This window comes from Anolis carolinensis, chromosome 3 (genome assembly GCF_035594765.1).
Source record: "Anolis carolinensis isolate JA03-04 chromosome 3, rAnoCar3.1.pri, whole genome shotgun sequence".
NCBI classification, from domain to species: domain Eukaryota; kingdom Metazoa; phylum Chordata; class Lepidosauria; order Squamata; family Dactyloidae; genus Anolis; species Anolis carolinensis.
Genome location: NC_085843.1, coordinates 89,131,190 through 89,154,958, shown reverse-complemented (window position 1 = coordinate 89,154,958; position 23,769 = coordinate 89,131,190). Strand labels below are relative to the sequence as shown.

Below are 23,769 nucleotides of genomic sequence, written 5' to 3'. Positions count from 1 at the left end.
TGCTTGCCCTGTAGAATTGTATAAAAGCATCATGTTGTTGACATTTTATTTTCAATTTCTTTCCTAATGATCCCTAGCATGAATTTTGCCTTTTTCACAGCTGCTGCATCTGGGCTAATATTCTCATCTAGCTACTAGGCATGTGCGATCCAGAAAAAAATGGTTCTAAACTCTGTTCGTAAGCAGGGGGTGCTGGTGCTTCATTTCTAAAGTCATTTCCGAATTTTGAAGGCAAAATATTTGTATGTACTACGTTAATAGCAGATGCTCATGTGCACGAAGAAAAACATTACTGTAAATGGGGAAACGTGAGGGGCTTCTCTGTCATTTTTGAGCTATCCTGATTAAACTGGCTACAGTGGTACAACACATTTACCACTGTTAGCTCACTAAATTTCAGAACATTTGACTTATTCTCAGATTTTTGGTGAATTTTCAAAGTTTTTATTAAAAAAAAACATTTTTAAACAATAACAAAAATATCTTCCTGGTTTGAAAATGTTACTTCCTGTTCCATTGTGTTGTCTTTACTTTGAAAGTCATTGTTCTACTTCAGAAACTTTGTTTTTGTGGATGAAACTTTGTTAAATTGGTGGAGACTCAACAAACCATAATGTGCTATTTATAGGATGATGTCCCTTGTGCAAAGACAAAGTTTTGTCAGTGTAATAAAGTTTTGCCATGTTTTTATGACAGAACCAATTAGGAAATGATATTTATCACCCAGGAACAGAAATCATAGTACACCATCCAACCACTCCCAGGAGATGGCTATCAGCCTCTGAATAAGGAAATCTGTTCCTGGTTTGAAAGTGTTATTTCCTGTTTGATTGGGTTTCCTGGGGCTGAGAGTGTGTGACTTTCCCAAGATTACCCAGTGGGTTTCCATGGCTGAGTGGGGAATCAAGCTACAATTGTAGTCCAATTCTCAAACCTCTCTCCCCCCCTTCTCCCTCCTCTCTCTCAACTTCTCATACCTTCCAAGAATTCACAGATAAAAACATCCAAGTTTGGTCAAGATGGTCAATGTTATTAATAAGGAAAGAGTGAGGACAAATGGGGTGGGGAATGTTAAGAGGAGAGAGGAACTGGGATATCTGGGAAATGTAGTTTTAAAGCAGGCATGCTCCTCTGCTACTATTGTGGAAACTTCAGGGGCTGCTATCTCTCTTAATTTTAAAGCTATTGAGGTGAAACTTGCTATAATAGTAGGACAAATTATCACACATTGCCCATCAAGTTTCATAATGTTTCACTTATCCACAGAATTTTAGGGAATTATTAAAGCTTTTTAAAGCAACTTTTTAAAAAGATCTTTTCTGCCCCCCCCCCTCCATCAGCATTGATTGGCTGAGAGACACAGGTTTAGCTTGGCTTCCCTAGTATTGACACATAACCACAGGTTTATATACTATTATTTCATTAACTCCTCTTTGCAGATTCCATTATTTTATATATTATAATAATTAGACTGTCTCTCAATGCCACACATAGCTACTCCAGCCCAATGCATTCTGGGAGATGTAGTTTAGTGACTTCTTGCTTCCCATTAAATTACTATAAATGAGAAACTCAGAGGCTCCTTTCTCCCTCATTTTTAAAACTATTGGGGTGAAACTTGCTAGAATGGCAGAACATATTTATCACTCTTTGCCTATCAAGTTTCATAATGTTTCACCCATCCACTGATCTTTTGGGAATTTTCAAATTTTTAAAGCAACATTTTTTTAAAAAAAGACTGCAAGAACAATGCCTCCCCCTCCCTCCTCCATCAGCCCTGATTGGCTGAGAGGCATGCCAGCATGTTTGGATTCACCTGGCAGCAGGGCTTGGTCACAGCTACATCCAAAGACATCAGAGACATAAGAAACAAAGGCTTCTTTTGATTCAAATTCTTAATATTGGGAAGGGAGTGAGCAGCTGGGTCAGAACTCACTTCAAAAGTGCTTTAGATCTGAATTGGATCTGAATTTAACAAGCATATGAACAATTTGCACAAGCTTACTAACTACCTACCCCAACTCTAGGGTTCAATTTTTAAAAAAGTAATATGTCTGTAACTTTTTACATTAACAAAGCAAAAACCGGAAGAAGCCACTGGAAATGAATGAAACCAATGAAATAATTCAGCAGATTGAAATGGATAACAATAACTGAGAATGTCTTAGAATGTCTTTTCAAAAATGAAATGGTGATTGCCTGATTTTTATGTAACTAAAAACAGAAATTAAAACAAAAGCTGATGATTAGCTTACTAAAGTGGCATACGCCAGTAATTTGTAAATCAGATAAATTATTTGAATAAAAACCAGCTGAGTACCACTGTAAAGACAGGGCAATCACAATCCATTCAATTGTGAGATTTCATTAAAAGTCTCTAACATAAATTAACAGATTTCAAGATGAATTCCAAGCTAAATCTTAAGCAAAATTGAAACAAGAGAAATATGTTTAGTGCAGAGAAGAAAACAGCAGTCAAATACACTCTGTTACTAAAATGTGAAGTGTATTTTTTGTTCTTACTCAAAGATCAATAAATTGTACCTTTAGAAAATCCAAGGAACTGCCTTTTAAAGTCACAAGTTCAGGACTGATTTTGGAAGAGCAGCTACTCTAGTAATCTGATCTTTACAGATTATTTCCAGTTTGATAGAGAATTTGAAGAAAATGTTGGCCTTGGATATAAACAGGAGAGTGCATATGTGTTGTCGAAGGCTTTCATGGCCGGGATCACAGGGTTGTTGTATGTCTTTTGGGCTGTGTGGCCATGTTCCAGAAGTATTCTCTCCTGACGTTTCACCCACATCTATGGCAGGCATCCTCAGAGGTTGTGAGGTATGGATAAACTAAGTAAGGAAAGGAAAGAATATATATCTGTGTAGAGTCCAGGGTGTGACAAGAGTCCTTTGTCACTGGGAAGCCAGCATTAATGTTTCATGAAAGAGCTAATCTTAACTATGAGATGCTGAAATAGTCTTGGTTCTTAAACTATTTGAAGTTCTCTTATTCCAAATGTGATTATTAGTATTTACCATAGTTGGTTTTAGATGATATAATAAATCATATCTGGAAAGGAGGTATGCATGAACTTAAGGATTGTCTTGTTTTGATCTTGTAATGCTCAACTGTGATTTCTTATTATGCCCAGAGATGCAATACCAGATAAAGAGGAGTTCTATAATTTTAACTGCAATTCCAGAAACAATTTTTATCCACTAACAGCCTGTCATGCTCCAAAACACAATTGCCAACTGGAATCTTTGGATAATAAAACTCAGCTTTATGCCTTCCTTTGCTGATGGAGTGATCTGCATCATGCTTGTTCCTTGTCACATGAAAAAACCCATTATTATTGTAACTTTAATGGGATTCGGGGTGGCTTACATTACATCTATATGCTAAACATTTTCAAGATTATCTCCTGGAAAATGAGAACATAATAATTTCATACAAAGTATAGTAACTCATGCTTTATTTTTCATGGTAAAAAATGATAAAACTTTCTGGGTTAAACATCTTTTCAGATCCTTCCACTGATTTATTTGTTTCAATTTATTTTTTAAGGAAGCCAATGAATTAATGCAGCTTTCTGAATTCATAGAACTTCAAGAAAGCAAATTTCAGGCTATCCCCAATCCCTTGAAGAGCAGGTGACTCTTATTCACCTCTAATAACTAAATATAGTGAATAGAAAAACTGGAGTCCCTGTCAGCAAGGGGCAGCAAGTGGGGGAGGGTCTGGGCAGCAAAGGAAGGAAGGAAAGGGACTGGACAGCAAGGAAAAGAGTTTGAGCATTGAGGGAGGTGGGGAAAAAGTCTGGATGGCAAGGAAAGGAGTCTTGGCAATGAGGGGGGAAGGGTCTGCGTGGCAAAGAGAAGAGTCTGAGCAGTGAGGTAGGGGAAAAGGGTCTGAGTGCAAGAAAGAGTCTGGGCAGTTAAGGAGTAGGGTCTGGACAGCAAGAAAAAGAGCCTGAGCAGCAAGGGAGGGGTAAAAGTGTCTGCACAGCAAGGAAAAGAGGCCAGGCAATGAGGGAGGAGGGAAAGGGTCTGTGTCCCCAGAGGATGCTGCTGCTGTTGTTTCCTACATCCCAAAACTTTAATTTCCCTGCATTTCTCAGAAGGAGAAAAACAGAATGGTGCCATGGAGCCTCTAATTATTATCCACAGAGCCCCAAGAATACAGCAGAGTACAGTCTGAGATCCCCTGGTCTACAGAAAACTGTGCATTTTAAATACAGAATAAGTTCTAAACTGCAAAGATGCTTGCCTATGTATGAGTATCCTTATCATTCTTACACTCAAGAAAACTGTTTAAGAACCATGTTCAAATATTGTTTTAATTGCATTTCCATCCTAGCATTGTATTGCATATTGTACTTTAAACATATTTTCCACATCTGAGTGTAGCTATGCAGTAGGACCTTGGAAATTAAAATCTGAGTCAATTACAGTCAGGGGCCAAAAATGCTTAGGATCATTATATGCTCTTCTTTAGAGAGTCCTTTATTTGAAAACATTCTATTTCTGGAAACCTTACCAATCTCAGTCCATTTTGAAGATAAAGAAACAAAAGAAAAGACAGGAGGGATTTTGAAGGATTAAGGAGATGGACAGCACAGGAAAGTCACCCAATAGCTTATAGCATATGGTCTTTTTTAAGTTTCACTGGAGCAGATACTCTTTTATAGGTTTCATATTGAATCTTAAAGACCTGTTCAAAATACAGTGGAACCTAAACTTAAGAGCATTCCAACATAAAAGTGTTTTGAACTAAGAGCTGTCACTCAGCCTGTCATTTGCTCTGACATAAGAGCAATGTTTGAGTTATGAGCTAGCATGAGATGGAGTGCTAGTGCAAGAGGGAGCACTAGTGTGAGAGTACAGGGCTTTAGGACTTTAAGAGAGCAGCCTCCATGCCTTGTGCTCCATGTTATAGTTCCATGTAAATATGCATTTATACATTATTTGTTATTTATAAAGTATATTTTCTTATTTAAAAACACATAACAAAAATGGGGAGAGGGGTTCAGGGGGCCGAAATCAATTAATAGCATTTCAATGTGTTTCAAAGTGAAAATTCTTTTGAGATAAGAGTGTTTTGAGTTGAGAGCTCAATCTTAAGTCAAGGTATCACTTACTAAGCCCTATCTTCCAAAATTAAGTTCAGCACCTTTTGAGGTTAGGTCAGAAAGATATAACACTCTTTCACTTTCCGACATTCATGGAAATCATTAATCAAGACTGAAGCCTCCTGGCTACTGGGTATCCCACTTAATCTTTCAGCTGTCAATATTCACTGCTGGCAATAGGCTAGAAAAAGTATCCCTTCGTTCCCAACAACTTTTGAAAGTTGTGCAAATCCCACAAAAGAATTATTGGATCCTTTCCATGAAGAAGTACCTGCTTCTACATTGTCACTTCACACATATAATCTACAATAAAGGCCATTTATTTCCCTAACTAGAAGTGATAAGACTGAGGTTGAAGCTGGAATATATATGACCAAGGAAAGGTGTTTCAAAGCTCATTCACACTGTGCCTAATGTAAAATGTTATGGGAGTCTTTTTACATAAAATATAAATGCAGTAGTTTATTCCTGAACACTTCTATTTTATATAGAATGCACAGCTTTGCTCATTCTAACACTGTTATAAAACTATCTTTGTCAGTTTGGTACATTAACTGAATTAATGAAACAAAGTTAAAATTACATTTCCCTGCACTGCTTTAATTTGTGAACTTGTAGATATTTCTCTCTTTCATCTCCTTTACTCCTTTCCCATTAAATTTGTGCTCAGCATAGACGAAGATACGAGACAGTGTCACACATTTTGTACCTGAAGTCTAAGAGGTGGCATGATTGCACTCCTTAAAATCTCTAAATGGCCATCACAAAAGGAAAGGCGCAAGTTTAATGTCTGCCTTAGAGGGTAGGACAATGCCTAATGATTTTAAGCTACAGAGGGTAGATTTTTTAAAAACATTAAAAGGAACATCTTGACAGGAAAAGCAATTTATCAGTGGAACAAATTGCTTGGAGAGATGATGAGTGTCTTCAAAAAGAGATCGGACATCTGCTGAAATGGAATGGCCTATGAGGTCTTTCCAACTCTATGGTCCTGCAATTCTATACTGGCAGTTATATGTCAACATCACTTGGAGGACTACAGTTTCCACCCTATAATTATGTCAAATAGGAAAGCCTGACCTGAAATTAATTTGCAGCCATTAACATGTAATTTTTGTGGTTATTGAGACTTCAGGTTAACTTTTAGTTATGGTAACCCTGTCATAGGTTTCTTCTGGCAAGAATTGTTCAGAGGAGGTTTGCCAGTGCCTTCCTTTAAGGCTGAAAAAGTGTGACCTGCCCAAGGTGACACAGTGAGTTACCTGCCTGAGCAGAGATTCATACCCGAGTTTCCTGGAGTCCTAGTCAAGGCGGTTACAGATGCAGCCATATGCCATGAAAATGTGTTCTAGATCAATCTGAATGTGTTTGTACATTCCATGAAGTAACCTGTTAACCTATAAACTGAAGTCATCAGTTTAATAACTTTTTTTTTAGTAAGGAAAAACTCAGTAGTGGTTTTGCAAGTTTCGTTGTCTGAAATATATAGCCTACAGCATTGATATGCCTAGCTTCCAAGTTTGGAGAGCATCTGATACCTGGAGGATATTAGGTGCAGATCAATCTATTTCACCCAATATTTCACCCAGAAACATTATCTTTCCACATTTTTTCCCCTTCACATGATACATTTCATTTTGAAAGAAATGAGGTTTCTAGTTCAAAAAGGTTTTATTTACCTTTGGGGACTTTACCTGAGCTAGTTGTTTTATTTTACATGCTTATGCTCTTAGACTGGAATTACAAATTTGGTAAAAGTTGAAGAGATAGAGGAAATGCCACTTTCAGTCCCCTTTGGGAGATAAAGCGGGGTATGAGTAAATAATATAATAGTAGTAGTAGTAGTAGTAATAATAATAATAATAATAATAATAATAATAATAATAATAATGTGGGGGGGGGGGGCTTAACTGCTCCAATGATGATTGAGGGCTGTGCTGGCGGTAGTGTAACCACCAGCAGGTCCAACCAAGCCAGAGAGGCCTCAGCTGAAGAGCAGAACTAAGAGCACCTAACCCATTAGCATTATGGAGAATCAAACCAAAACGAAGTCTATATTGGCTCGGTCATCGCCCAGGATAAAAAGGACCACGGTGGATGCTGCTGATTCTGGACATCCATCGACAAGTGGGCTACAGAATCAAAATACAAATGAACAGTCACAGAAGCAGCAGAAATATACAATGCCAGGAAACCACACAATTATGAAATGTTATTACAACTCTGAACCTCAAAAGCATGGCTACCAAAAAAGGATGCATCAGCTATGGAAACAAGAGTACCCTGACTCACAGATAACCGAACCCTGACTGGCTGACCAACGAAGATTCATAATCAGAAACAAAGTGTTCAGTGAAGTTGAACTTGAAGAAATCCAGAAAATCTGCAAACCAACCACAGCACAGACAGCAGCAGAGACTCCAGCAACACTTGGAATGGTGGAACAGATTGAACCAGAAGAATGTGTGGTACTTTTGCAAGAATTTGAAGAACCAGCACTAGAAACACCTGTTGAACCACCAGGAACCTTGACAGCAATACAACAAGAGCTCAAGGATAAGATCATGGCTCATGCTGCAGCAAATGCAATAAGAAAGCGGCTCCCAACTCTAAAAACAGTGCCCAAGAGACACCTGGCGCCTCTCATGAAAGATGTAAATACTAGGCTTGATCGATCCACGAAAAATTTGATTCTAAACTCGTTTCAAAACTAGAGGGGGGCAGCTTTTCGTTTCTGATGGTATTTCCGAATTTGGCCCCCCAAAAATTTCGAAATTAACGAAAATTCGTTATTTTCTAAATTAATTCGTTAATGGCGGACGCGCATGCGCAATTCCCAAAAACAGCACAGAGGGAGAGGACTTTACAGGACTCTCCCACCCTCATTTTTTGAGTGATCTTCTTCAAACTTGGTACAGTGGTAGAACACATTTAACACTGATAGCTCACCAAAATTTGGAACGTTTCCCTTATCCTCTGATTTTTGGCGAATTTTCATAGCTTTTATAAAAAAACATTTTTTAATAATTGCAGAAATCTGTTCCTGGTTTGAAAGTCTTATTTCCTGTTAAATTGGGTTGTCTTTACTGTGAAAGTCATTGTTCTACTTCAGAAACTTTGTTTTTGTGGCTGAAACTTTGTTAAATTGGTGTGTGTGTGATATATACTGTGTATATAGTCCCTGCATAATATGTGTGTGTGTGTGTGTGTGTGTGTGTGTATAGGTAAAGGTAAAGGTATCCCTTGACGTTAAGTTCAGTCATGTCTGACTCTGGGGGTTGGTGCTCATCTCCATTTCTAAGCCCAAGAGCCAGTGTTGTCCATAGACACCTCCAAGGTCATGTGGCCGGCATGACTACATGGAGTGCCATTACCTTCCCGCCAGAGCGGTACCTATTGATCTACTCACATTGGCATGTATTCAAGCTGCTAGGTTGGCAGAAGCTGGAGCTAACAGCGGGCACTCACTCTGCTCCCGGGATTTGAACCTGGGACCTTTCGGTCTGCAAGTTCAGCAGCTCAGTGCTTTAACACACTTCGCCATCGGGGCTCATGTATATATAATATACATACACATACACACAATGTGGAGAATATGTGGAAAGGTAGATAGATAGATAAGTTGGGAGCCACAGCGAAGGCACCTTCCTGGGAGCAAGGTCTAATAATAATAATAATAATAATAATAATAATAATAATAATAATAAAAAAAAAATCCCTTACAATATCCAAGATGGGTACCATTATTGGCAGAGAAAGCCAAGCTGTAGGAGTTGAAATCCAATCATTTATCCTCCCTATAGAATCAATTTTATATGCATTTTTAGCTACAGAAAAGCTAAAATCAGGACAGTAAAAGAACAACACCCAGAAAATGGGAATTCCAGACAGGAAACAATCAGGGCCAGCTAATACCTACCAACAAAGGATTCCCCCAGGTAGGAAGCAGCCAGGCTTTGAAGCTGCAAGGCTATTCAATGCTAATCAAGGTGACCAATTGCAACATTCACACTTGCCTCCCACAGACAAGAGTTCTTTCTCCCACCCTGGACCTTCCACAGATATATAAACCCCACTTGCCTAGCTTCGCACAGACGTCAAAACCTCACCGCCGGGCCCCTCTCTGTCTCTCTCGGTCTCGGCTCCATCCGCCGCCTTCCCGCCTCAGAGAGACACCAGGCCTGAGCTGAGGCGAGGCGGCGGCGGCGGCGGCCATTTCCCCCCTCCGTCTTCCTCCTCCTCCTCGGCCTCCTTCCCCCTCGCCCCCTCCCATTGGCTGAGCCCGTGACGCCCCTTTTGCTGAGGGGCAAAAGGAAAGGGCCTGAATGGTTTGGGTGATTTGCAAAAGCTTTTTTTTCCTAACGAAGAAAACGACGACATAACGAAAAACGGCCTCTCGCGATTCGAAACCGCGATATCAGACGTGTGGACAACCAATGCTTCAAAATTGCTTCAAAACAAACGAAAATAACGAATTAATAACGGTTAACGGGGAAAACGAATTATTTGAGCAAGCCTAGTAAATACAGTACTCTCCACTGTCCAAATAACATCAATTGAACAAACAAACCAGTTTGCCTACAGTGCAGCAGTGATTGTAACAGATGAGCTAGGGCTCCTATAACCAAGGCAGCCCCAAAGAAAATCAACTGGGAAACCAAAGTGGAAGGTCAGGCTAGAGTTGAAAATCAAGAAACTCAGATCAGATGCAAGTAACCTGAAAAATATGAAAGAGAAGAAACTGAAGAATGACAAAATCAAGCAATACCTGATCTGAAAGTACTGGCTGAACACCAGAAAAATTGAAGAAACTTTGGAAATCGTGAAAGAACAAATTACAGCAACAGCCAGAAAAATTGAAAGATATGAAGCCAGAATCATCCAGTACAGACAAAATCAACTGTTTCAATCAGACCAAAGACGGTTCTACCAGAGTCTGAACCAAACAACAGACACAGTAACCATAAAGACAGAGAAAACTGCAACAACAAAGTTCTGGAAAGAACTTTGGGAAAATAATAAGAACTACAACAAAAACGCTGGGTGGATAAAGGAATTTGAAGGAAAATTCTCACAGAACAAAATGGAACAGATGGAAATAACAACTGAAATGATCAGCAAACGAGTGCAAAAAGTCAAGAACTGGACATCGCCTGGTAGTGATCAACTTCATGGATTTTGGCTCAAACATCTGATTAGTTTACATGGAAAAATGGCCCAACAGTTCAATGAGATGCTGCAGAAAGGAAGTATCAGTGAATGGCAAACAACTGGAAGGACTTACCTGATACAAAAGGATCCAGCAAAAGGAGCAGCACCAGGAAACTACAGGCCAATAACGTGTCTGACTACTACTGACTGGCATGATAGCTGACAAAGTTCAAGATTATCTTAAAGAAAAAAAACATCTTGCCAGATGAACAGAAAGGCAACAAATGGAAAAGCAGGGTCACAAAAGACCACTTATTGATTGACAAAATGATTCTGGAGAACTGAAAGTGCCGAAAAGCTAATCTTCACATGACGTGGATTGATTACAAAAAGGCCTTTGACTCACTCCCACACAGCTGGATCATCAAGTGCCTGGATGCCATTGGGATTTGTAAAAACGTTGGCACCTTCATTGAAAACATGATGGAGCACTGGAAAACTGAACTGTTTGTTGGAAATGAAAGCTATGGACTTGTCAACATCAGAAGAGGAATTTTCCAGGGAGATTCATTGTCCCCTCTGCTTTTCATTATTGCCATGATCCCTCTGTCAACAATCTTACAAAAAACAAATCTCGGCTATCAAACATCTAAGAAATCTCACAAAATTTCGCATCTGATATACATGGATGACCTGAAGCTGTATGGGAAAACAGAAACTGAAATCCAGTCTCTGACCAACACTGTCCGAATTTTTAGCACTGATATCAGAATGGAGTTTGGTTTGGACAAATGTTTGACAGTGACATTGAAGAAAGGAAAAATCATTGAAAGTGAGGGCATAAATATGCCTAATGGCCAAACAATAAAGTGTCACCAGCCAAAGGCCTATAAATATCTGGGCATACTACAGCTGGACAACATCAAGCATGAACGTGTAAAAACTGTGGTCAGCAAAGAATACACACAAAGGGTCAGAAAAATTCTCAAAAGCAAGTTCAATGGAGGCAACACCATCAAGGCCATAAATACCTGGGCCATACTTGTCATAAGATATACTGCTGGCATTATAAATTGGACACAGGTGGAACTGGACAATTTGGACAGAAAAACAAGAAAACTCATGACCATTCATCATTCACTGCACCCTCGCAGTGATGTTGACCGGTTATATCTGCTTAGAAGATCAGGGGGCAGAGGATTCTTACAAGTAAAACAAGCAGTCAAAGAAGAAGAACATGCCCTGGCAGAATATGTAAAGCAAAGTGAAGAACCTGCTTTGACGTCAAAAATCAGAAACTCCTCAAATCACAGCAGACAAAAAACCAGTACAAGAAAACCGCACTACAAACTAGAGCTGACAGCTGGCATAACAAAACATTGCATGGAAAGTTCCTTGACAAAATTGAAGGAAAAGCTTATAAGGAGAAGACCTGGCTCTGGCTCACAAATGGGACCCTGAAGACGGAGACAGAAGGCCTGATCCTTGCAGCCCAGGAGTAATCAGAACAAATGCAATTAAGGCCAAGATCGAAAAATCAGCTGATGACCCAAAATGCAGACTGTGCAAGGAAACCGACAAAACCATTGATCATATCCTCAGCTGCTGTAAGAAAATTGCACAGACTACGAACAGAGGCACAACCATGTGGCCCAAATGATCCAACTCCCAGCAGTAAAGAACTGGTGGGATCACAAACCTGCAAAAGTATTGGAAAATGAGCATGCAAAGATACTGTGGGACTTCCGAATCCTGACTGACAAAGTTCTTGAACACAGCACACCAGACATCACAGTTGTGGAAAAGAAAAAGGTTTGGATCATTGATGTCGCCATCCCAGGTGACAGTCGTATTGATGAAAAACAACAGGAAAAACTCAGCCGCTATCAGGACCTCAAGATTGAACTTCAAAGACTCTGGCAGAAACCAGTGCAGGTGGTCCCGGTGGTGATGGGCACACGGGGTGCTGTGCCAAAAGATCTCAGCTGGCATTTGGAAACAATAGACATTGACAAAATCACGATCTGCTAACTGCAAAAGGCCACCCTACTGGGATCTGCACACATCATCCGTAAATACATCACACAGTCCTAGACACTTGGGAAGTGTTCGACTTGTGATTTTGTGATACGAAATCCAGCATATCTATCTTGTTTGCTGTGTCATAATCTATATATATAAAAGAGTGACGGCATCAGGGCAGCGGACAAAACAACAAAACTATAAGCCCCCCAACCTCGAAATTTGACAATACAACCCATCATCCACGGTTCTAGGTTGATACAACAAAAAGAAAAGAAAAATAAAGTCCTAATTAGAAGGAGAGGAATAATTGTTTTTATCCAATTGCTGCCAGTTACAAGGCTAAGCTCTGCCCACTTGGTCTCCTAGCAACCTACTCAGCCCAGGGGACAGGTACAAGAGTTTGGAGAGACCACTAAGGGCCATCCAGCCCAACCCTTTCTACTATGCAGCAGGACACAATCCAAGCATTCACAACACATGGACAACGTATAAATACTATACAATACTACACAGGGACATAGACCCCCTCTATCCTCACCACTTTCACAGTACACAAGCAACCAAATGCATACTAAACATAAAGACAACCATACAACAGACATTCAATACCACCACTACCTCAACCATTTCTCACCAACACCACCAGACAACGCCACAGCAACGCGTGGCCGAGCACAGGTAGTAAAATAATATAATAGATTAGTGTCATTCAGCATGTTAATGAAAACATAACATCTTCAACATTATAGCTTCTGAACATGACATGCCATTATGAAAAGAACAATTCTCTTTGAATTTTTAAAGTAAATTTCTTACTTTGTAATCTTTAGAAGTGTTGATTTTTGAGAAATTAATTTGCCGACAACTCCCAGGGAACACTAGTAGTTACCTTTTTGACAAGTGCATAATTTTTAACAACATAACATGAATTTTCCTACTGATTCTTTGCTTTCTTTACTATACTCATTTAAAAAAACTTAAAAGAAATTGGTTCAAACATTTCTTCTTAAATGCTTACTTAACTGAACACATTTACATGTGGCATTAATGATATATTTTTAAAGGTTCATTTTAGCTTCTCTTATGAAATAGACTGACATTAATGGTCTATGCTAGTCTCAGGCTGGACTTTAGTCAAGGAGGCACAATTATCCTCCAAAAAGGAATTCTGCCCCCTCCCATTAAAGTTTTCTTCTGTCTCTAAATTTCTAGCATTGCAGAGTGGAATAGTGAAATGTGTTTCTGTCTGGAACTCTTAGACTCATATTTTCTGTGCAACTTTGTCTGTATTTACTGTATTTGGATGTCCATCTGAAGTTACTACTAGAAATGTGAGGACAATTGAATAATTTCTTGATTATTTTTGATGACAGTACTCTGATTTTTCCCATTTTTCCCATTTTGACTCAGCTCTTCTGTCAGTTAATACCTTACCTCTTCAAAAGGAATAACAACTTGTTACAGTGGTAGATTACAATATTTCATATTTTAACAGATTTACCCATGGCAACACAATGGGTGGAACCTGTTGTTTAGTCCCAGCCAAAGTAAACTGTATGAAATAATTGTTCAATAGTGAATCAATGTGTAACTTAATTTACACATTTCTGAAGTATCATTTTTGGAGGGTTTGGATACATGAAACCTAATATGAATGCATCCAGATTTGTGATTTACATAATACATTTCTGATGGAATTGTGATTCACAGAACAGATTCACAGAACACATTTCTGATATCAGTGTATTGTATAGGTGAGAAGTGGACAACATTCCCACATGTAGCCTTCATAATATATATTTTAAAGATTGATTTTAGCTTCTCTCATGAAATGGGCTGTCATTAACGGTCTATGACAAATAGAGTCAGGACTGTAGCCAAAGAAGTACTTCCGTGCCCTTGGAACCCTTGAGAGGCTTGTCCCAGTAGCAAAAGTGTGTTGCACCCCAAAAATAATAACAACAAAAAAACCCTACTCAAATTAGAAAGGAAGAGTGAAAGTCCATTTTAAATTTTGAAAAACAAATGGCTGTTTCTTGATATGAAACATTGCAGATACATAGAATGCAATTCCAGGTAAACCAATTCACTATATGGGGAAAATTAAAATAAGGCAATTTTGGAGTTTGAAATAATCGGGGGCCACAGAGGCAGTCTTGAAGGATACGTGTGACATTACAACTACAACTTTGCCCACACTCAAAGTAACCATACATTTTCATTTTAATAAAGTTGCTTCCTTGGACAGTATGTCTTCAAAAAGATACCTGTTGAGCTGGGAGGAAAAAAAATCTCATTCCTCTACCTTGTTCTCTAATGGCACAGTAATCAGCAAACACTATGTGTTTTACAGACAAAGCTTCATCAAATGCTTTGAAATACAGACTTGATTGAGATAAATGGAACTTGATAGAACAAATATGTATAACTGTTTCACTAGGGACCCAACAAGTGAGGTTGTTAGCAGGCAAACCTAAAATTATCTAAATCCAAATATTCTGTCTCGATTAGATCCCTAAAAAGAAGAATGAGTTGTTTCAAGCACTATATCTCAAACTGCAGCTGAAGTGATATGTTTATTTTTTTGTAATGGCTAATCATTTTATAAAATCCTTGCTAGATGTCACATATTCAGTTAACTAAAAAAGCAGAAAGGGGAGAGTGAAATAGCTAAGCTAAAAATGATATTTCCTGTTTAAATCCCCAAAGCACAGCTATTCATAGAAGCAGAAATGAGTCTTACTAGGTCATTTAGACTGTCATTCTATCTGTGTCACATGATTTGAGCAGTTTTCTAACCAGATTGTCAATTATTCCTATGTCACATTAAATTTGGGCAAAAGATGTGAATGTTCATGCTTTGATATTTTAGAAATGTACAAACTCTTTAAAAACACTTTCCATTGATTTTCAGTGAAAAAGCATTGATCGATTAATATCTACTTGATGGGGTTTTTAGCCATGTTCTATGACAACAGAAACCATTTCCACAGGAGCTTTTAAGCTTTTTGACTCCTGTTGTGGATGTTATGGTTTCCGGTATTTCATATCTCCCCACTTTGAAACGTTGAGTCTCAGATAATGATTACAGGTTTTTCATTGCAAAAAATGGTGGAAAGCAGGCATGTAGCTGGGGGGGGGGGCTCGAGGGGCTTTAGCCCCTCCCCTGAAATTCTCAGGGTGGTCCATGAGAAGGCCTTACATTTATTATTTAAACTGTTATGTTTATTCATATCATGATCTGTAGTCACAGATCATCATGATCACAGATCATAGTCATCATGATCAAAGTCTATCAAGGAACATGAAATGGACACAGCATATTATTTGAGAGCACAGAAATGTTGGTCCGCTTTAATAACTACCACATCAGGCTACACAGAGAAGCCATTAAAATCCACAAGCATGTGGACAATTACAACATCCACACCTGCCTCCAACAGACAAGAGTTCTTTCTCCCATCCTGGACCATACACAGATATATAAACCTCCTTTTCCTACTTTCCAGCATACCTCACAACCTCTGAGGATGCTTGCCACAGATGTAGTTGAAATATCAGGAGAGAAAGCTTCTGGAACATGGCCATACAGTCCGAAAGACTCACAGCAACTCAGTAATTCCGGCCATGAAAATAAAAAAAATGTGTTCCTGGTTTGAAAGTGTTATTTCCTGTTTCATTATGTGGTCTTTACTTTGAAAGTAGTTGTCCTACTCCAGAAACTTTGTGTATGTGGCACAAACTGTGTTAAATTGGTAGAGAACAGAAATCATAGTACAGACACCATCAAGGGACATCTAGACTGACCCCCTCCTTCTGGGCAGAAAGGCACCATCCAAACTCTCCTGACATCCATTTGCTTCCCCTATTGAGCTGGAGGGGACCCTCAAGACACATCCATATAGGTCAGACATGGGCAAACTCTGACCCTCCAGGTATTTTGGATTTCAACTCCCACAATTTCTAACAGCCAGCCGGAGTTGAAGTCCAAAACACCTGGAGAGCAAAAGTTTGCCCATGCCTGATATAGGTCATACTTTTTTTACAGCCCAGCATCGATATTGGCTTAGAGCTAATCAATTATCCCCCCCAATCCCCTTGAAAGTCTGACTATATGATACACAATTAACCACATAATTTTAGCTTAGCACAGATTTATACTATTACTTACTTTTAATTCTTTTTGCAGATTCAACCATTTTATTTCAGGCATGGGCAAACTTGGCCCTCCAGGTGTTTTTCAAATTTAATTTCATCACCATTATTATTATATATACATAACCATAGTTACCATACTTTTTCCTTTTCCATTCTGAGAAAAAAAGGATTAAGTTCTCAACAGGGAAGGGGGAGGGGTGGGTGTGGAGAGGGAGAAGGGAAGGGGGCTCACCAGGTGTTTTCACTACAATTCCCTGTTAGGAATTGTGGGAGTTGTAGTCTAAAAGTTTGCCCAGTTGTAGTCCAAAGGTTTGCCCATGCCTGCTTTATTTTATCATTACTGAGTCTAAACTGCTGGCTGGCTGCTCCCCACAGTGCCTTCCTCATGGCAATCGGGCCAAAGTAAAAGTATTTTTTAAAGCAGTTTGTTCTCTTGGCTTTGCAATAGTTGCTATGCTTACTTTAGACCTCTTGGCAGATTCAATCAATTTATTTTATATGTAGACCAACTTCAAACAGAGATTCTAAGCCAACTCATTTGGCTAGTCAGCAGTTTTGCATCCTGGGAAAGGTAGTTCACAGCAGGGCCTTTTGCAATCTATACCACTGGGGGCCTGGCCTTCCCAAAATACAGTTAAGATGGCTGTGATTGGCTATGCCCACCATCTTCCTTCTGGTATTGCCAGCAAAAATGTGGCCAAAAAATGAGATTTTAAAAGTTCCCTTGGCTTTACCAAAGCTGCTTAATGGTTGTTAAAATTAAACTGACTTTGGGAGACATCCGAACATTACAGAACATTTCAAAAAAAAAATGGGTAAGTGATTCAAATTCTAAATCCCCCCCCACACACACACCTTTTCTGCATGCCTCGAAACCCACCTTTGTATGTCCAAATTCGTATGTCCAGATCCGAATTCCGATTTAATCCAGATTTTTGCACACCCCTAGTTCCAACTCCTGTTTTAATGCCTTCTTCCAGTTACTGCAAACTAAAAATGAAAACAATTTCCAAATACAATTTCAAAACCATTGTGCTTTGAGCCAGTACTTCCAAATGTTTGTAAGATTTAAGGGATTTTTCTTTTTTTTTTAATTCAGATGTTTTCTGGTAGGTTAGGATACTGGTGTGTGCCTGGATGTATTTGCAGCCCAATATTTATCCTTTATCCCAGCATGATACGAGTGTCAGGATTCTTTGTGTGCAGGAGGTTTGTTCTCATCAACCTTTTCAATGGGAAAATGGACACCCAGTATCACTTTCTTTTACAGAGCCCTGGGAATTAGTATCTCACAACTGAAAACACAAAAACCATATGTTCTGAATAACAATAGTGTAATCATTTCCCTTTCTATCCTCCCACAGGATTTTCTATACTATATATAGCAGATACACACACACACACACACACACACACACACACAGTAGAGTCTCACTTATCCAACATAAACGGGCCAGCAGAACGTTGGATAAGCGAATATGTTGGATAACAAGGAGAGATTAAGGAGAAGCCTATTAAACATCAAATTAGGTTATGATTTTACAAATTGAGCACCAAAACATCATGTTATACAACAAATTTTACAGAAAAAGTAGTTCAATAGGCAGTAATGCTACGTAGTAATTACTATATTTATGAATTTAGCACCAAAATATCACGATATATTGAAAACATTGACTACAAAAATGCGTTGGATAATCCAGAACGTTGGATAAGTGAATGTTGGATAAGTGAGACTCTATTGTGTGTGTGTGTGTGTGTGTGTGTGTGTGTATGATATTAAAAGTTCTTCAAAGGCATTGTTGTTCTGAATGATACAACATACACCAGCAGAAGAACATCAAATAAAAGGGTCGAATGAACAAAAACAAACAAAAAAAACTTTTTACAGTTCAGTAGAAGGCTTTTTTTTATCATCAGTAGTATTCTAGGCAGGTCAACAGGCTAATAGGTCTCTGTGCAGAAATGTTCTCATGAAAATGTTATACTTAGTTTGATTCAATAAGGAACTTTTTCTTTTTTTCCCCACACTGCAGCCCATGACCTTCACAAGAAAATGCTTCAATGCAAACTAGCTTCTCTGATAACAAGATTGTGAAGCCTTCAAGGACTATGGCAATGCTTTCTGGAAGAGAAAAGTGTTGCCTTGTTCAGAAACCAATCAAAACCTGAATGTACTGAGCAAAAATAAACCAAGGTCATCATTATTCCTTCTCATTGTGCTTTTGATTGGCTACAACTTGCTTAGCCTGTATATCTGAAATAGCAACACTGCATCTGGTAACTGATGCCCCCCCAACAGTTTGATCAGTGTGTGCTACTAAATTGAAGAGGAAATTAAAAAAAATATCAAATTTGGACTATCCTCATATTCTTTCAGTTCCATTAATGTGAAGTCCTGTAAAGCATTAATTTTCCCTAGCCAATTCTATTCTAAACACAATCGTGAAGCAATGTGTATGTGTATCTGTACACACATGCACACAAACGTGCACACACCTTATGTGGGTGTATGAAGAAGTAAGTCTCATTACGAGCCAACATAGTGTAGTTGTTGAACACAGGACTCGCTAACTCGGAGACAAACCAAGAAAACAAAACAATAATAAACAAAGCAAAGACCTATGATAAAAAAGAACTTGCATGCTGAAAGTCTGTTGAGTCGTTTCATATACAGGCAGTCCCTGACTTACAAATATCCAACTTATAAACAACTCATTGTTAAGAACGATGGTGAGACAACAGGAAGTGAGAGAAATCTATCCCTAGGAAGGGAAATTCATCCCTGAAAGAGTTATCATGTGGAAAAGGTGTCTTACTGGAAGCTTTATCACCAATCCTTGCTTTCACAACAAACCATTCTTTTCAAAATCAAATTATCACAGGCATAGAAATTGAGGTAAAATCTTTTGAACAGGGGCACAGACAGCAAAACAAACACCATGGGGTGGGGGAGGAATTAATCCTTCCCTAAGCTATCCAAAGCTAAAAGATAGACGGATGGATGGATGGATTTGACTGGAGTTACACTGAAAAAATGTACCTTTTATGATTTACGAACTAATTCAATTTAAGAACAAGCCTACAGAACCTATCTTGTTTGTAACTTGGGTACTCCCTGTACTGCCTAAAATAATACTTAAAAGAATTCCAAGCCTTTGCATGTCATTGGCAATAAACTTGATGTTCTGTTCATCAGATATCCCTAAATGCTATTTATTTATTTATTGGATTTTTATTCCACTTTTTTCTCAAGGTGGGACTGAAGGTGGTTTACAATAATTTCTCCCTCTCAGAAGGTCCCTATGAGAGAATCTCAAGGTAACCTCTCCACAACCTTTATGTTTTGTCTGAATTAAAACATTTAATCCAAAAGGAAAGACAGACTAAATATTAACATGTACCTCCACAAGGGCTAATTTGGGGAAAGTATGAATGTAAGGCCCCTTCCACACAGCTGAATAAAATTTCACATGATCTGCTTTGAACTGGAATATATGGCAGTGTGGACTCAGATTACCCAGTTCAAAGCATATATTGTGGGATTTTCTGCCTTGATATTCTGGGTTACATGGCTGTGTGGAAGAGCCCTTAAGTTCCTATATAGTACTCCACAACAGATCCAGGCCTATCTTCACTGTCTACATCCACTCAAGTGGTGGGACAGGATTCTGATCATCCAGTGGGGGCAAATCCTTCCCTTCGTGTCCTGCTGCTGTTGTCACAGTGGCATGAGGCTCCAAAGAGCTGGGTACTTTTGATGATGTTTGCAAGAGCATACCTGACTTTGGCTAATGTGGGGACATGTCTCGTCCCATGTTGAGGATGAGAACGGCCAAAGTATCATGTGGACACCACACGGATAATTCTGCCTACTTTGGGTTATATTGACTGTGTAGATATGCCCACAGTGAAACAGATTCCTATTGTTTTCATATATACATTTTAGACATAGTTTAGCTCTGGCTTTGACACTAAAGAAAGCTAGGCTGTGGGTTACCTCTGTAAGAAAAAATATTACTTTTCTAAGTCTTCTTAATTTCTAATTAGCTTTAGTATCATTAATCATTATATCCCTTTGCAATGGTTGCTGAAGTTGGTGGTAGCTGCATTTTGTAGTTGTTCAACTCATATTGGAAGGGTATCTCAAGAAGGTAGATCTTATAATAATCATAATCTATATTTATATCCTGCCCCCTCTCCAAACAGGACTTGGGGTGGCTTACAAGAAGTAAAAACACAGTGCAAAACACAAATTACAAAATTACAACATGATACATAAACAATAATATCAAAAACCTAACAAAAAATAAATCACAATACAAAAAAGGAAAAAAAATAAAAACTTTACTTAATGAAATATCAAAAAACTTAACAGACTGACATCACAATAACACAAAACAAATAGCACAATTTATTTTATTTTTTTGCTGGATTAAAACATGTTGTCCACCAGAGGCAAAACCATTTCTTGTCAACTGGCATTGGTGGAGCTAAAAACCACCATCACAATAGAATTATAATCAGTTCCTGTCAGACCGCAATGTGGGGTCCAATTATCCAAATTGGCAGACACAGTCCTGATTAAGCCTGTGTAATCACACTTCTTCAGCCTCTTTTTAAATGTCAGTTTTCCCTCTTTTCCAGTCCCCCTTCCTCTTCAGCTTACTTCAATTGCTGCAGCCTTAGTAGATTAGGCAAGGGGAATTGAGAACATGATAAAGAATCTTGCCCTTCTAGTATGCTGAGGTTAAAAACAAAGTGCTGCAGTCTCTTCTAGCTTATCCATTTTCTTCCTCTTTAATAGGGTTTACCTTCTTTGGTAACATTATGATTTTAAATGATACAGTTCCCAGTTTTCATATATGAAACATTAGAGGGCATGAAGGGATTTATAGACTAACAATGTTCTTTATTACTTTACAATGTACATGATCATTCTTGGCCTTAGTGTATTATCAGTGGCATTTGGCAAGACAACGCATTAGGTATATATAGCTCTTTAGCAACAGCTAATCCCAGGCTGAAAATCAAACACAGCTATAGCCAGGTTTAGATATGTAGCTAGTAGCTATCAACATCCCAACCAGGATAATCTACTTTAGTTCAAATTGACCTTGCTTGTTTTCAGCAGCTGCTACAATGGAATTGTTAATTCTGCTAGAGTTTCTGTGTGGTGGTCTTACACTTGGAAAGTGGCCATGAGTCATCCTTGGGCCAGAGAGGTGATAGCAGAATGGCATCTTTGCGTGCCAAAACTTGCATTATTGAGTGGTCCCTAATGGCCTACTTGGAGGATTTTTCTCATACTGCCTGATTCTTTCTTTCAGTTTTTGCTCTTCTAGAAACTCCTTGAAAAACTACTGAAAGCAAAGTTGAATTCTGCCAGTTACATAAATAAGAAAGGAGATTAACTATTCTAAATAAATCATTTTAAGGTAAAAACCAATCCTAAATTGACATTATTATTAAAAATGAAGCCTACCCATTGCTTTGAATTGCCTTGGACTAAATATAAAATAACAAAAAAAAAAAAAACACCACAGTGTGAAGGCCTGTGCACTACTCTAAGGAGTTTGTAGTAAAATTCAGGCACAGATATTCAAGCGACTAAAACGATCAAGGGTCTAGAGAACAAGCCCTATGATGAGTGGCTTAAAGAGTTGGACATATTTAGCCTGCAGAAGAGAAGGCTGAGATGAGACATGATAAACATGTATAAATATGTGAGGGGAAGTCATAGGGAAGAGGGCACAAGCTCCCCTGGAGACTCGGACGCGTAACCATGGCTTTAAACTACATGAAAGGAGATTCCACCTGAACATTAGGAAGAACTTCCTCACAGTGAGGGCTGTTCGGCAGTGGAACTCTCTGCCCCGGAGTGTGGTGGAGGCTCCTTCTTTGGCGGCTTTTAAGCAGAGGCTGGATTGCCATCTGTCAGGGGTGCATTGAATGTGATTTCCTGCTTCTTGGCAGGGGGTTGGACTGGATGGCCCATGAGGTCTCTTCCAACTCTATGATTCTATGAAATGTTGGTATTCTATGGCTTATATAAATGGCATCAAATTCTATTTAAGAAGAAACAATGTTGAAACATGTATACAAAAGATAAGTATTCTAAAGGCAATATTCTAAAACCAAGCATTCTTTATCTGGAATTCCAAACTCCAAAATAATCCAGAATTCAATTTGTCTACATGAGTGGCCAAAGGCTTGTTTACACTGAGCCCTATACTCTGAATTAGACCAGATCATCCAGTACGTAATGCTGGGGACACTGGGTGAACCCAGGCATAATGTTGCATTAAGCAAAACTGAGAAATGCCCTGGAATTTGAGTGAAACCTAGAAGCGACCCTGCACTTTGGGGTGAGTTTAAACAGCACAACTAGATTTAATCTGAAATTAATTCACTGTCCACTTTATCTGGCATTGTCAACCCTTTTCTCTGTGCTCAGCAATACAGAAAAAAAAAGATTGATTGGGCCCGTGTTACTGCTCACCCTCACTGCCTCAGATGACCATGGAGCCCGAGAGAGCCCCTGGCCATGACTGGGTGCCTTTGGCCACATCAGCAAAGGCATCCACATATCCAGAGAAAAGTATGGGTGATCTCCTTCCTTTTTGCGGTCATGTGGGCATCTTTGACAAAGTCACTAACTGTGTCGGGCAGCAGCACTGAGCTCTCCTGGAGCTCTGTGATCATCTGGCAATGGCAATAGGAACAGCAAAAGGAAGATAATAATCTTCCTTCCAAATCTGTTTTTGGCCCTACTGTATGGTCTGGACTCCACCCAATGCCACAATGGGATGGTCACCAAAAGTGTAGCATCCACAGAACCAACTCAGAGTATTTCTACTTTGAACTGGCCCATGATTTTAGTGTATGTGTAGATAAGCCTTTTTTTTCCGTGTCAGGAGTAACCTGAGTTGCTTCTGGTGTGAGAGAATTGGCCGTCTGCAAGGACATTGCCCAGGGGATGCCCAGAGACAGTGAAACCTTTGCTTTCTGATTGTTAAATGTGCACAAACTTTCTTTCATGTACACAATTCTTAAAAAATATTATATAAAATTATCTTCAATGTATGTGAAGCAAGTGCATATGAAACATATATGAATGTTATGTTTAGACTTAAGTCCCACTCCCAAAATACATTATACAAATAACGATATTCCAAAAAAAAAAAAAAAACACAAAACAATTCTGGTTCCAAGCATTTCAGATAAGGAATACTCAGTCTGTACTCCATCTTACATAAACAAATTTTACCAGTGAAGCAGAGCAACTGCCCCGTAAAATATACGTA

At 38.9% G+C, this 23,769-nt stretch overlaps 1 protein-coding gene and 1 long non-coding RNA gene across 14 annotated transcripts in view; one reads left to right on the top strand and one right to left on the bottom strand.

Annotated features, from left to right (window-relative positions):
* The window catches only part of LOC103278342 (uncharacterized), a 48,388-nt gene extending 28,726 nt beyond the window's left edge, over positions 1-19,662 (top strand). The window contains exon 3 of the long non-coding RNA XR_010004958.1: positions 18,499-19,662. This is a non-coding gene — a long non-coding RNA (uncharacterized LOC103278342). The remainder of the gene's footprint in view (positions 1-18,498) is intronic.
* dmd (dystrophin) overlaps positions 1-23,769 on the bottom strand; it is a 1,684,732-nt gene that overhangs the window by 1,364,296 nt on the left and 296,667 nt on the right. The window lies entirely within an intron of this gene.